Source organism: Mustela erminea, chromosome 2, assembly GCF_009829155.1.
Source record: "Mustela erminea isolate mMusErm1 chromosome 2, mMusErm1.Pri, whole genome shotgun sequence".
Taxonomy (NCBI): Eukaryota; Metazoa; Chordata; class Mammalia; order Carnivora; family Mustelidae; genus Mustela; species Mustela erminea.
In genome coordinates, this window is record NC_045615.1 from 120,391,084 (window position 1) to 120,407,165 (window position 16,082).

Here is a 16,082-nt window from a genome sequence, read left to right on the forward strand (position 1 = left end):
AAACAAAACAAAACAAAACAAAACAAAAAAACAACCAACCAACCAAATAAACAAACAAACAAAAAAAACAAGAACAACAATAACCCACCCCCAACACACACACATTCGGAACACCAGCTAGAAAAATATTTGTTATTTCAACAAACTGCCGCATCTCCAAAATTCAACATTTGTTATTATCCACAGTTGTGATAATATGAACACTTGTGGTCTATCCCTCTGCTATGGAATATCCTTAATGCTCAGCTTCTGCAATGAAGTCAAAGATATATTATCAAGAACACCAAGGTTTGTGAAATTTGAAGTGGATAAGTTCACTTATCCATGAAACTTAAACACATAATACGATAATAATTATTCCCACCTTGTTGAAATCATTCAGCAATCCCTGAGTTACTCCTTCTTTACTCTTTGAAAATTTATCTCCTGGATTAACGCCCCTGTCTCTGACACTGTGTCTTTTATAATTCTGGCTGTTTTCAATGTCTAGATTGACGGTCATTTTAATACTGTCTTCTGTCAAGTTCTTTCTTGTATCAATCCCTTTACCTCAACTTAAGTAGCCCTATGGTCCTGAACTAAATCTTGTCAGCACCCTTCCATAATTTCACTTTTAGATACTCCGTTTTCCACCACCATTTCCTCTCCCTGTAGTCTCACTGTCTCTGAAACCTAACTCCCACAATGCTCTGATTCAGTATCACCTGACTTTACTACCATTCACTATCTTCAAGTGATACCTCATTTACTTCTTTACACAGCTTAAATCTCAAGGTTAATCATCACAAGACTTCCCTTGTATATACCTTTAACTCTATCAATATCTTTGCTTTGTTGTAGTGTTAGCAAGATTCCAATCATATTAAAGCTAAATTCTTGTTTTAACTTGCATCTTCCTACAATTGTTAGTTAGGGTAAAGGATAAACAAAACAAAGAGACCCCTAAAATATAAAGACTTAACCAAGATAGAAGTTTATTTTCTTTCTTAACTAAAGATAGCAAAAGGAGTGGCCCAGTTTAATAGAGAACTTGGACTCCCCGGAGACACTCAGGTTCCTTTTATCCCATCCTGCTGCTAGAGCTTTATCTTCTCACTGTTAGTTGGAGCTGGGGAACATGCATGACTTAGTTCATATAATCTGGAAAGAGGACATATAGGTAAATAATATTCTTTTGAACAAGTGAATCAGGAGTTTCTCATATAACCTCTGAGCACATTCCCAGGTCAGATTTTGTCACATTTCTACATCTAGGCAAAAGGGAAACTGAGATCTTTAGCTGGATAGACATAAACATGGCTTAGTTTGATAACTATGAAAGAAATTTTGGTGAAAAGTTAACAGTCCTTGTATCTAAACAGAGCTAGACAAAAAAAAAAAAAAAAAAAAAAAAAAAAAAAAAAAAAAATATATATATATATATATAAAAAACAATGCTGACTAATCTTACATTAAATTCAGAACTACTAACTTCAAGTGGTCTTTTAATTCTATTTGGCAATTACAGTACTTTTCTTAGTCTTTTTTCCTCTCCACTCACTTTTTTTTCTTTTCTTTTATATTGCTGAGTAAATGAAAGCAATCAAAACAGCAATTCCACACATCCAAACTACCATATCTACTCATTTTCCTACATTAGCTACCATAGATGATTTCTTCCCATCTCATTGTACATAAATTCTCTGTGATTATAAGCCCAACTCATCCATGAGAGCATTAAATCTCATCTGCTTTCACCTACCTAAGGCTATCTCTCTAAAAATATTGTATCTCTTCACATATTATCACTTCCTTCCTTTTTTATTGGACTATCCACATCATCATAAAATATATTTAGTATATTATATATAAAAATATATAAAGTATATTTATATGTACCATCTTTAAAATGAAGAACCCCCTGTTGATTCCATAGGTGACACTAGCAGCATTATTCCTATTCCTAATGCCTATAAAGCTTCTTGAAACAGTGCTCAGTAAAGTTCTCCATTTCTCTATCATCTATCATCTATCTATCTATACATCATCTACCATCTATCTGCTTTTATTTGTTTCTAACATTCCACCAAGGCTACTGTTCTCAAGATTATGACTAATGCATCCTGCTAAACTTAATGGCCAATTTTCAGTGCTCATCTTTAATGGTCACTTTTCAGCACCCTTTAACCCAATCACTTTGCCTAGGAACACTACATTGGCTATGCATGATATCACAATCTCCTTGTTTCCCTTCTATTTCTCTAGCTCGTCTTTCTCATTTCTTTTCCAACTTCCCCCTTATCTCCTTCCTGGTTAAAGTTCGGAAGTGTCAGGAAACAAGAATATCCTGTCCCCTTCAAGTTCCTGCTAGACAGATTAAAAATCAAATTGACCTGAAATGGATTAACAGGAGAAAATCTGGTGTACATTCAGGGAATCCACAGACAGGGAAATTCCAAAGACAAGCAAGATGATGTAGATATGCCATCCTAAACTAAGGAGAAGGGGATTGGACTCTGGGACCACAGAGGGAAGGGATGCAATTTATACAGCAATAAGAAGAGCAGATCTTTTGTGATTAGATCTTTTCCCTGGGAAACAAATGGGTCACTCAGGTAAAATTTATCTCTGCTAGTAACCCTTACTCTGAGAAAGACTCCCAATTTAGATTCTTCTATGTAGTAAATGAAGGAGCAAAAGTTTTTCTTGAGCCTGTGAGGTCTTAATTGCTTTCAGCTCAAACTAATCTTCATGCCAAAGTGGTTCATTCTGGGGTAGACTGTTCTCAGCTCCTATAGATGTTTCCTTGAAGTTCCTAGGTTTTTTTTCGATTTGCATTCAGTTTTATAGGAATTTCATTCAGTTTCATGGATTCAGAATCATCTATTTGCTAAAAGATCCAGACTGTGTGTCCTGCAATGCACCCAACAATTCCCCCTTAAATGTCTAAGAAAAAACCTGAAATGTAGCGTGCTTAAAACTAATCCCTTCACCTGCACACCTCTAGGTCTTGTTCTTCCATCTCAACCAATGGCAACTCCATTCTCCTAGATGCTGGGACAGAAAACAGAGTTATCTTTGAATATATCATACCCCCACGTTTACCCTTCTGGTGAATACTACTGATTTTAATTTCACAATATATGCTGATACTAAATACATTTTCACCATTTTTGTCACCATCATCGTCACTCTGGCCTAAGCTACCACCTTTGAGCACTTTCATTATTGAAAATATGTCTTAGTTATTCTCCCTGCTTTTGCCTTTGCCCACACAATCATTCTTAGCAAAAGAGATCCTGTTACAATTAAAGACAAATATGAAGCTCTTGTTCTCAAAATCTTCAAGTGGCTTCTCATCTCAAACAAGTCTGAAGTCCACGTGATAGCTCTCCTTGACATCACCACTCTGCTTCTATCTCCTACCACATAGTGGTTCAGAGCATGGTCTCAGGAGCCCCACTTCTTAAGTTCAAATGGTGGCCCCATCATTTACCAGGTGTCATTTAATATCTGTACACCTCAGTGACTCTGTTGGAGGAGTAATGTCTACACTATTTTTTTTTTTTAAGGAGTAAATGAATTAAATACAAAGTACTAGGACATTTGTAATGCATTGTCAGTATTCAATAAACATTACTTTCTACTCCTTTCCTCCTTTCACTCAGTCTCTACTCCCAGGGACCCCTTCTTGTTCCTTAAATATGTTGAGTATATTCTTGCCTCAAAGCCCTTGCACTTGTGTTTTTCCCTTTTCTTGAGTTTCATAGCCCCTACGTATTCTTATGACTTCTATTGTCATCTGATTTTGGTCTTCACTGAAATTTCATACTCTTAATGAGGTTTCTATGTCCACCATATTTAAAGTTAAATTTCCAGCCCTATAATAACTCTCCCATTCCCTTCACCCTCATCTCTTAGATAAGCTTGTTACTGTCATGCATGTATTCACTATTTTTTCCTTAAACCTAAATACTCTGTATGTTGAATAGAGGAACGAACAAAAAATGTATTGTATGTTCATTGTTTCTCAGGCATTGTGTTCAACTTACATATATTTATCACACTTTATTTTTACAAAAATCTTGTTAGGCAGGTATTATAACCTCTGCTTTACAAGTATAAAACCCAGGGGTGCCTGGGTGGCTCAGTCAGTTAAGTGTCCAACTCTTGTTAAGAGCTCATGTTATGATCCCATGGCTGAAATAGAGCCCTGCTTAGGGCTCTGTCCTCAGTGCTGGGCTCCAAGTTCAGCCGGGAGTGTGCTTTGAGATTCTTTCTCTTGCCTGCCTCTCCCCGTCTCTAAAATAAAATAAATAAATCTTAAAAAAAACTAAAACCCAAACTTCAGAGAAGTTGTAAAATTTGCACAAAATTATGAGGCTAGAAATTGGTAGGATTTGGACTCAGACTGATGGCTTTATTACTCTAAAATACATTATATATGGTCTTTTAACATATCAAGTTAATGTTTATGATTTTATGCAAAAAAATTAAGATCACTTATATTTTACATCTAGACATTAATATATATTCTGGATAATATTTGCAATTAAAAGTTGCCTTTTACTGTTGTGCCATCTTTTAAAAAATGTTTAAAGATATTTTGTATATATCTGAGAGCTTTTAAATTGTGTCTCAAAAGGAATTGACTGGCTTTAATTAATTACTCTGATGAAGAGGCACAAACTGTCATTCAAAATCTATTACTACGGCATATAGTAAATGTTTTTTAGTATTAACAAAAATATATTCCATGTGTTCGAGAACTATATAAAATTTTGAAATCCTGAAAGCACATAAAAATTATGTACTATGCTCCTTGCAGTTCACCTCTTTGAATCTTCAGCTGTTATTACTGATAAAGCAATGCAGAATTACAATAGCCCTACATCTAATTTCTAGCCCCAAATTTACCAAATTACTAAAAAAGAATGCTTACTTTCTGGGTCAAATCAGGAACTATTCTTTATAATTGAGAAACATTGGAAATAAATTACTTGTTTGATGACTATGCAAAGAATAATATTTTCCCAGAATTTGAAAATAAAGACAATAAACATTTGATCAGGGATAGACACCAAGTCTTCCTAGAATGAGGAGATTAGTTTAGTTAAAAATCAGGTGAATGAATCTGAAACTGTTCTAAAATTTAAAAGGGGTAAATATTTCTAGGTAGTTGACCTTTACTATTACTGAACTAAATAAATTGGTTCTCAGGAAATATAGCAGAAATTGAGAAGAATTGTAATTTTCTCATTAAGGAGATAATTACCCAAATAGGAATGCAATTACACAATGATGAACAGTTGGAAAAGATAGATTCAATTTTACTAGTGAGAATTGAAAATCTGTCAGAGAAAGTTCCAGAGGGAACAAAGGAAGCACTCACCCTGGTCACAGATCTCTACTATTGTTAATGATAACTATGAACATTTTACCTTTAAAAAGATACCTGCTGAGCTGCACAATGGAAAGAGATCTGGGAGGAATTGATGCTTTCACATATTCAGGACATTTGAGTACTAGCTGATTGGAGAGATAAAGTGAGAAGTAAGAAAAATGGTCAGCTGCTTTATCCTAAAATATTTCATATTATCTCATAGCAAGACATTTTTGGTCTTTACTGATTAATCCCCTTTTTCTCTCCACCATTCTGAAGAATTCTGTTATTCATTAATTATTTTAGTCCTTTTTTTTTAATTCAGGTTCTTTTTGTATTGTATATAACTTAATAAAGTAAGATTTATAGGACTGACTCATGATTTTGGAGAAATCCCATCTAAAAATAATAATATTTGAACTATTTGCATATTGCCTATCATCTGTAATACTGAATTCTGCAGGTAGCATGTATCACCCAAAATATGAACAAATCTTGGATAGAGTCTTTACAATATAATATTACAATGAAGTGTACCAGAGTGTGTCATCTCCAAATATACCTCTTTGGCATATGAATTATTTTGAGCCAAACACCTATTTCTAGAAATAAGGCACAAGCTTTCCTTTTGCAAAGAGAGTTTACATTTATAAAGGAAATTTCTATTTGTAAAGGCATGTCCCTCTTCCATTTTAAGAAGAGGAAAGCTCTGAACAACTCTTATTAATGGCAAGGCACTGACTTAAAACTTACATAACAAAACATAATGTGACATAACATAAAGTAACATAACAAACTTTACAAAGCAGTTCTTGTTTACCGTATTTTTACCATCACATTCCATAACTTCCCTCTTCTGCCCAGAATCCTCAAACCTCTTTTCCTTTTTTAGCTTAAGATGGTATTTTAGCCTTAATTGTCTGACAACCTCCTTGAACCACAGTTTTCTTTGTGAATTGCAATTGCATGTTATGAACACTTTTTTCCCCCTTTTGTTAATCTGTCTCTTATCAGTTTGATTCATAGGCCTCAACCAATCAACCTAAGATGGGCAGAGAGAAGAATAATATTTCTCATTCACTGCTGCCTCCCTGATCTCATCTTACCTGTCTTCCCTAGCATTATCATGTCTAGGATCAAATACTATCCAAAGACCTCTTTCCGGTCTACTTTCTATAAAGTAACAGTCCCACCCTCTCCAAATGTGCCCCTCTCTACCATTTGCACTGATTCATTTTCCTCCATACCACTTATCATCGTTTGTTATTGTATGATACACTTACATGTTTATGGTAGGTGTCTCCTTCTAAAATGCCAATTTCAAACATACAGGCTTAGATTCACGGATTAGCTTCAACTACCAGACACTGCTTGGAAGATAGTACATAACTATTGAATAGATGAATAGATGAATGGATCCCTCCTTCCCAATTAAATCTGATTAACATTTTTTAATCAACTAAAGCCAAATTTGTACCCTTCAGGAAAACAAACAAACAAACAAAAACTTGTAATTTTACTTAAAAGTTTAAGACAAGAAAAGATGAAAAATTTAAAGGTACAGGCATGAATATGTTTTGAGGGCAAGTGTTTTGCGTTTTTTTTTTCATTTTTCTAAATTAGTATTTTTCTTAGTACCTGGTAAGATCTTGCCCTAGCAAAACAACAAAAGAGAAAGAAAACGGAGGATAAATCTATATTTTGGGATGCCTATTCTAAACCAGGATTAAGCATGTGTGTTTTAGGCATACTATTCTTTCAATCCACAGAGTGGCTGTGAAATAATAGAAAAGATGTATTGGTGTCTGCTTCCAGTTCCTGGAACAGAGCTCTGGCATAGAGCTTCTGAAAACTTTTTAAATTCTTAAGTGACAAGAGCCTAGGAACATGTCTTGCTCAAATATTTGTCTTTGACCCCATTCTCAACCTAGGACTCCTAAAAACCCTTATAAGCTCTTAAGCGATAAGAGACTAAGAACACTGTTCTATTGGGAAGACTTAGAATAGGCTCCCAGATGGCTCCTAGATAGGGGCAAGTCATGAGAAAGACCAAGCCATAGCTAGAAGCTTGGAATTTTCAGCCCCATCTCACATCCTCCAGAGAGGGAATGGATCTTGGAAATGAAAGTTGATGACTGATCATGTGTAAGTGAGGAGGCCTCCATAAAATCCCAATAGCAGAGGGTTGAGAGAACTTCTAGGTGGACAAGTATATCAACACAGGGTTGATGATACACAACTCCATGAGCACATTAGCTTCTGTGCTCAGAACCCTCTTAGAACTTGCCTATACATGTCTTCATTTGACTGCTCATCTCTTCACTTCATCATATCCATTAAAAAACTGGCAAACATAAGTGTTTCTGTCAATTCTGTGAACTGTTCTAGCAAATTAGTCAGACCTGAGGAGGGGATTGTGGGAATCTCTGACTTGTATCCAAATCAGATAGAAGCTGTGTATAACCTTGAGACTTACTACCTATAATTAACATCTAGTGTTAATTCCCCACATAGTGGGGAATAGTCTTGTGAGAATGAGTTCTTAACCTGTGGGGTTTGATGCTCTCTGTCTTTGATAGTGTCAGACCTGTGTTAAATTGTAGGAGCCCTAGCTGGTGCTGCAGAGAATTGCTTAGTGTGGGAGGACCTTTTGGTGACCAAAATGCAGTGTTTTCTGTGAAAAGTAAAGGAGACTCACAGGGAAGAAAGGCATGATAGGCAAAGATATTCTCTTCCCCTACATAGAAAAGTAAAAACAGTTGTTTTCCTTTGCAGTGGCCCATAGGAACAATTTTTAAAGTGAGAACCCTGAAGCTAAACCTGTAACCAATAATATATTATAGAAAGCGAGGGAGACAGAATGAAAATTAATCATTAAAATTTGGTAGACTCTAAAGGCTGAATTATTTTCACTAATATTAGAAATTTAACAGAACTGGAAAAGTGAAAGCCCTGGACACAGATTTTCACATATTCATAGTGGTATTATAAGAAACCCTGAAGGACTAAGAATTTCCTATGGTGACTCTCACATGCCCATTTCCCCTACACCACTTTCTCTCCATCCCTTCTTACACAAGATTTCACTTCCTACATCTTCCATCCACACCACTCAATAAAATCCAAATAGCCAAAACTCTGACTGCCAATCCACAAAAATATTTCTTTTTTATACAGGAACTACCTTTGATTATACTCGACATTTTAAAATAGTAGCTAAGGCTCACAATTCTCTGGTTGATTTTTTTCCACAGTATAATTTCCCATGACAGTTACTTGATAAGATAGAGCCTCCATTTCAGTGTAATATTGCACTCAAGTTTGTTCTGAATGCATTACAAGCATAATTCCAGGTTTTGACTTCCTTAGGTACTGACTCTTCAACATGGGCCTTGCTGACACAGGTCTGAGGGTACTCTATGCTATCCTTGTAGGCAGGGAAATACCCATCTATTCCACGGTGATGTGCCAAATATTTCCAAGCTGGGTATCTCTCTTCAGCAACTACCCTGATTTTGTACCTCTGCCCACCCATAGACAAGGCCCCTGTGGAACTTCTGGACATTTCCTTGGTCTCTGTACTAGAAGGGCTACTGGACATTCCCTTGGTCCAGATACTAGAGAAGAATGCTCTGCAAGATGAAGAACAGCCTACTGGAGTCTAGGAGGAAAAGGCTATGAGATGTTACTTCTAGCAGATGAATGTCCACTAGCTCATCTGAATGGCTGAATTCACATTTATTAGACGTTTCTGTCTCCTTGTCTCTAAGGCTCTTTTTCTTTTAAAATTAAGATTTTATTTATTTATTTGACATACAGAGAGAGATCACAAGTAGGCAGAGAGGCAGGCAGAGAAAGAGAGGGGGAAGCAGGCTCCCCACTGAGCAGAGAGCCTGATGCAGGGCTTGATCCCAGAATCCTGAGATCATGACCTGAGCCAAAGGCAGAGGCTTAACCCACTGAGCTACCCAGGTACCTCATCTCTAAGGCTCTTTCAGTGACAGTCTTGCTATGGCCTAGTGATTGCTCTAACAATTCACTCCCATTCTTGACTTAGAACTTCACCTTTCCACTGAAATGTCAAATCTACTTCCAATCTTTTTTTGTAAGCACTAGAAACATTAACATTACATCTGTCAATGAAAGCAAAGGAATTATTAGATTATTTACATAAAAATTCCAAAATACAAACTTCTAAATGATTTCAAAGATCTGTTTTATCATCAGTTTGTAGTCCATTTTTTTTTCTGTTTTTGCTGTTGTTATTGTAAGCAGTATCTTTTGAAAATTTTCAAGAGATTGTCATTAAGAATCTTAAGCAGGTGTGAGTAACTACTTCAAGTAAAAAAAAGGTCATATTCACTGATGTAAGCACTATTTTTCTCATTAAAATTTTAAGAGTATCTTATTTAAAAACTTGCAACAAACTAAATATTTAATGTATTTATTAAAACTGGATTTGTTTTATTAGAAAATGAAATGAAACTTTTTCTGCAAGCCTCTTGTAAATAAATGTTCCCAAATCCAGTCCACCCCATTGTGTCAAGTAAACCTTACTATTTTCTACATATGGTGGTTATGTACAGACCTTTGAGAATCCCTGACCTAGAGAAGCTATGAAAATTCCTCGTCCATGGGCTCTGAATATGTGTTTTGTGATGATCTCAGCCTATCAATAAGCAATGTTATATTCAGAGATGCCCTTGTCATTCTTATTATGACTGAAATATTCTCTTCAGCAACAACCATCAGGAAATTTTGAAAATATAAATTTTTTTTGTTTTTTTTTTTGTTTGTTTTTTAACTTACAAGACCAGGGAATTACACAGAACCACTTGGGCCACATAGTGAGGTCACCGGTAGAGAGCATGGGTCTTGAGTTCTATTTTTAAAGAGGTTAAGTGTGGAAGTCTAGGGTTTTATGTGTTCACTCTTCATTGGCTAATTTAAAACATAAGAACCAGAATTTAAAGCCTAGGAGAAAAGGCAAGTGGCTCAAATGTTATTGAAATCAAGCAAGCTCTCTAAAACAACGGAACCTCTGTGGATAAAGATGGTCCAGCTCTTTATCTGGTCATGTGACTGGTAATGTGGGATCCATCTTTAAAATGGATGCCTTAGCAATGAAGGCTTGAGTGAGGCACTTGCATTATAAAAAAGGGAAGAACAAAACAAAACAAAAAACCCAAAGCTATCAGGACTTTAAATTATATTATGTGAACACTGAATGTTGTATATCCTTGCCTGGAGCATTCATGTGAAAAACACAACCACCCACATTAGGTTAATGCAGTGAGAGTCCCACAGCACATGCTATATTCTGGCAAAGTACATCTAAATTAATTTTAGATAGAAGATTGGTAAGTTGATGGGCAGATGGATGAATAAATTGATGATAGACATAGGATGGATAGATGATAGATAGATTGAAGAAAGAAAGAAAGGAAAGAAAGTAAGAAAGAAAGGACGAGAAAGAAAGGAAGGAAGGTAGGAAGGAAGGAAGGATTCGAAAGGGACATAGATATAGATAGGGATATTCTAAACATTCCTATACCCTAGATTCATTTTATCATTTCTAGGAATCCAGCTACTTAAGGACATGTTGCTGTCTATACCACCACCATCCTCAAAACACCAACCCAACTAACACATTCACCTCTTGTGATGAAGACTCTGAGACATTTATTTCACTTTATTTTATAATACTGCACATTTGTAACTAAGTATATTTGGTTACCATCTGTGGCCAAATAAACTCCATAAGACTCAAGGTTCAAATATTGGCTCTGCAATGCAGAGAATAAGAGAGAAAAAAAGAAAAAGAAAAAAATAATAGATTGAATGGAGCTCAAAGTGTCCTCATAGCAGAGCCCACTTCACCTTTCACAGCAGAGAAAAAAGGACATCTTTATGTCAGAAATTTTATTTCTACATTTGCAGATATTTATCTTGGTTTGTACTATTGTGAAACAGAACATGTAGTATCAGATGCAGGAATATAAGAAAATCCAACCATATAAACAATGATTATCATGCAAAGTTTTAAATAGCTGTGTAAACCATCACGTAAAATAATTGAGGCTGTCATATTGATAGCTTTTATCTTCCAGAAGCAATCAGGTATACAGTGAACTATGGATGGCGTAATGTCTTAACTAAAAGAAAACAAGGAGGAATTTTAGGTATCTTGATTTGTTGATAGATTTTTATCAGTGGATGTCTCCACTGTAGCTCCCACCTATGTGATATAAAGCTGCCTTTTCTATCCTGTATTTCAATCATAGCTCACTCATTCTCTGTGGCGGTTTCAGAACTGCCTCTATCCTGTATTTATGTGAATATGTGAGTATCATGGTAAATAGCAGGTTTTCTAATTTGTTATTTTGTTTTTGTAGTTTTGTAATTTGACTTAAGTTTTGCTGCAAAAGAATCAGGTGCATATTAACTGTGTAAAAATTAATGTTTAAGGTGTGAGTATAGATGGTGGTAAAATAAGTAAATAATACAGACTCCGTGGTCTAGTTTTAATGTCCTTTCAGGAAACGAATCTGCTTTCGAGTTCATATCTAAGAAAAGCATAGTTATTTTAAAATCTTAAAGCGCCTTATATATGATTAAGGTGCCAATGTGATTAAGCACTTAAGCTTTGAAGAGCCTCAAAAGAAAAGATGATCGCAGAGAATTTATCAGTCCCTAAGAGCAAGTAAAGTCTTTGATAATATCATCACCAATCCTGTTTACAATTAATCTGAATGACAGCCTAGAGCAAATGGGAAATGGAAAACCAAGGGGCTTCATTATTTTAAAGGTTGTAAATGAATGCCCATCCATTTAGGTAATGATAGTAATATATGAAAACAGAAATACGTTTCATAATGAAATCAACGTCATTTTTACAATGGGCATTATTTTGAACCATTCTAATCTTTGATTTACTTCATTAGGCACCGAAGCTGAAGTTGTAGTAAAAAAATGATGCCAGAGGCTCTTGGGTGGTTCAGTCGGTTAAGCATCTGCCCTCAACTCAGGTCATGACCCCAAGGTACTAGGATTGAGCCCCCACGTCTTCAGGCTCCCTGCTCAGTGGGGAAACTGTTTCTCCCTCTCCTTCTGTCCCTCCTCCATCTTGTGCTTTCTCTCTCCCTCCCTCTCTCAAATAAATAAATTAAATAATTAAAAAAAAAAACTTAAAAAAAAATCATGCCAATTCATAGGTTTCATTTTTAAATTAAAAAAAAAAGTAGGCCTAGATGAAAAGCCTATATAAACAAGAAAAATATCTTAATAAAATTAAAACAATTATCTTCTTTTTTTAAAAGATTTTTTTATTAATTTATTTGACAGAGAGAGAGATCACAAATATGCAGATAGGCAGGCAGAAAGAGAAGGGAAAGCAGGCTTCCTGCTGAACAAAGAGCTTGATCATGACCTGAGATCATGACCTGATCTGAAGGCAGAGGCTTAACCCACGGAGCCACCCAGGTGCCCTTAACAATTATCTTCTGCTTTATCATGCTCCCAGTACTCTCTTGGAAAACAACAGTTCAGTAAATATAATCAAAAAGTACTTTGAAGATAACTAAGTTAATGTCTAATGAATTTGTCCACTCCTGACCAAAACTGAACCTGGAAAATTTAGCTTACTTTTGTTCCTTATACTCTTCCTTATACTATATGAAAATTTTCTTTTTACTTACTACACCTCATTGTAAATTTTTGTAAATCTTGCAAGAATCACAGTGAGAAACGATACAAACTGTTCAGAGAGAGACCCAGAGAAAACACACCGGCTCAGTAATAGCCCCTCAATTTCTTTTATTTCAAATATAGAGTTCACCCATTGTGACATGCCTGTTAAGGACAGGTCTCAGCCGATGAATTGGAAATTATCAATACTTAAAGATTGGTGGAATTGATGTGGTAAAGAGAGGCAGAAGAAAATTATTAAAATTTCTTACCTACTGACAAGCCCTTGAAACAGGCAGAGTGGCTCTCCTCTATGAACTCAACTGCCCTCACCTTGAGGTTTTGCTAAGGGCAAAGGACAATGCTAGCCTGACTGACCCCTTACCCCCAACCAGGATCCTGTAAGTCTACTTTAATAATTCCTTTAGGAAACTTTATCTCTAAACCTCCAAGATAGTGTTGACAATCATTCCCAAGCATATGGCCCACTGATACACATCTAAAGGGTCTCATGAGAAGGTTTTATTACTGGTAATGAATAACCTTTTTCCCCAGATAATAGCTAGCCCCTCAAGGTCCTAGAAACCTTGTTTCCAAAATTCCTTAGAGACTTACACCATCCCTAATCCCCTCCCCAATTTACAAGTATATAATAGACCACTCCTCACATCCCTGGGGCAGCAGCTCTTCCTGCCCATGGGTTCTGTCCCAGTGCTTTAATAAATCACCATTTTGCACCAAAGATGCCTCAAGAATTCTTTCTTGGTCATCGGCTCCAGACCTCACCCCACCGAACCTCACCTATGTTCTAGAACTTCATCATTCCCAGAGCTTCATCAAGACCACTAGGGAGTATTCCTAGAAGTATATGGCTTCAAAATTTTGAGTCTGTTGAGTTCCAATCTTATTCAATGAATGAAAAATTTAAAAAGAAGAAAGAAAAAAAAAATGGTTGAATAATTAGATGTTGTCAGAGAACCCCCTTCCTGCCCACCCCTCTCTGCCTCTCTCAAATGACTCCTGTTATCTACATTACCCATATTTTATCCTCTACTGACTGTGGGCTCTTTGTAAAGTATTGGTTAATAACAAATCTGAAGAATTATTTTGATAATTATTACACTTAGGAAATATCACTTTAATGCCTTCATCATCGAATAAAACAGAAGATATAATAGTCTATTCTATCTCTCTTAATTCCCCAAGACAGGGAAATCCAGAGAGGTTATGTATCATTCCCAAACACATTATTTCCTATCAAGTACTAAAACCTGGGTTTCGCATTATCACCTGCCTACAACACTACTTTACAAAAAGTGTGCTAAATTCCTTCTCATATATTAGCTTGTTGAAAAAGTATGTCATAAAATTTTAAACTCATTTAAAATATTAGGCATATTTTAATCTTTCAGACTTCCCTGGTGACTTCAAAATTAACAATCCAAAATATAACTCTTCCTCTTCCCCCCAAATCTACTTATTTCCCTTTTCTTTCTTTCTCCTATTTTGATTAATTATAGGACACTCATTCCAATTTTCTGAACAAGAAATGTAGGAGTTGTTTGAGAAAAGAATTTTTTTAAGTTGAAGTCTATATTTGCATGTGATGGTATTTTTGACAACTTGAATGGGCTAACATCCCTAGTTACTTCATCTATCGTTAATCTAGTGTTGCTGCTAAGCTATTTCATAGATGTGATTAAAATCAATAATCATATTACATCAAGAAAGAGAGATTGTCATAATCTGCAGCTTCAGCAATAACCGAGAGTTTCAGTTGGCCCCTCCTGACAGATGACATATGGAACTGTATAAGCTAATTCCTTGTAACAGATTGATATATAGATAGATATAGATATAGATATAGATATAGATATAGGCATAGGTATAGATATAGATACAGATATAGATAGATATAGATAGATGTGGATATGGATATGGATATAAATATGGATATGGATATGGATATAGAGTTAGGAGATAGATAGGGATAGGGATAGAGATAGAGATAACCTCCTACCAGTTTGGCTTCCCTGGTTGAACCCTGACTGATCTGCTGAGTTTGAGTATCGGGGAAGACTACCTGAAATTTAATGGGGAGGGAGATGATTTTAGAGTCACTTATATAGATTCTTTGTTTTTAGTTAACCCCCATATCTAATTGGTTAAAAAAATCTTTCTCATTCAAATTCTTAAATTCTTTACTTGAGTCACTTCCCTTCACCTATTCTTCACGGTCTCTCCCTATTTCATGCCTCTATTAATTTTTTCTTGAACCATTTTAATGGCTTTGCTATGGGTTTCCTGCCTCTCGTTTCCTCTGTCTTGCACACAGCTCTCTACCTTGCTGCTAAAGTGAATTTTCTAAAACCCAGTCTCAACCAGAGTGGTTCCCTGTCATCCAGACTCTATAAATGTGAGAAGGAAGCTAAGACCTGACACTTCCAATTTTCTAATTTCACTATAAATTTCCCATGCATTCCAGGGTTCCTTTTTCTCTGAACCCATTTATAATCTTTAAACTTGGTATATATATATTTTTAGTGTTTTTTTTTTTAAATTTATTTGACAGAGATCACAAGTAGGCAGAGAGAGAGGAGGGGAAGCAGGCTCCCTACTGAGCAGAGAGTCCGATGTGGGGCTTGATCCCAGGACCCCAGGATCATGATCTGAGGCAAAGGCAGAGGATTTAACCCACTGAGCCACCTAGGTGCCCCATAAACTTGATATACATTTTTATATACTATTCCTTTTGCTGGAAAGTCTAACTTTCTTACTGCATTTATCTGAAAAGTCTTGCTTCCTTTGAAACTCGGGGGAAAAAAAAAAATCCAGAAAAAAAAATAACAACTCTTTAGGTAATCTTCATTGTTTTCTCCAGCCCAATTAAAATTTTCTTTCTCTATTATCAATCTATGTATCATCTTTCTATCTCTCTGTATCTATCATCTATGTAAATTTAATGCCCTGAATGAAATATGAGCATGTGCAGGGCAAGACTATCTTTTGAGTCTCATTATATTTCTAGATACCA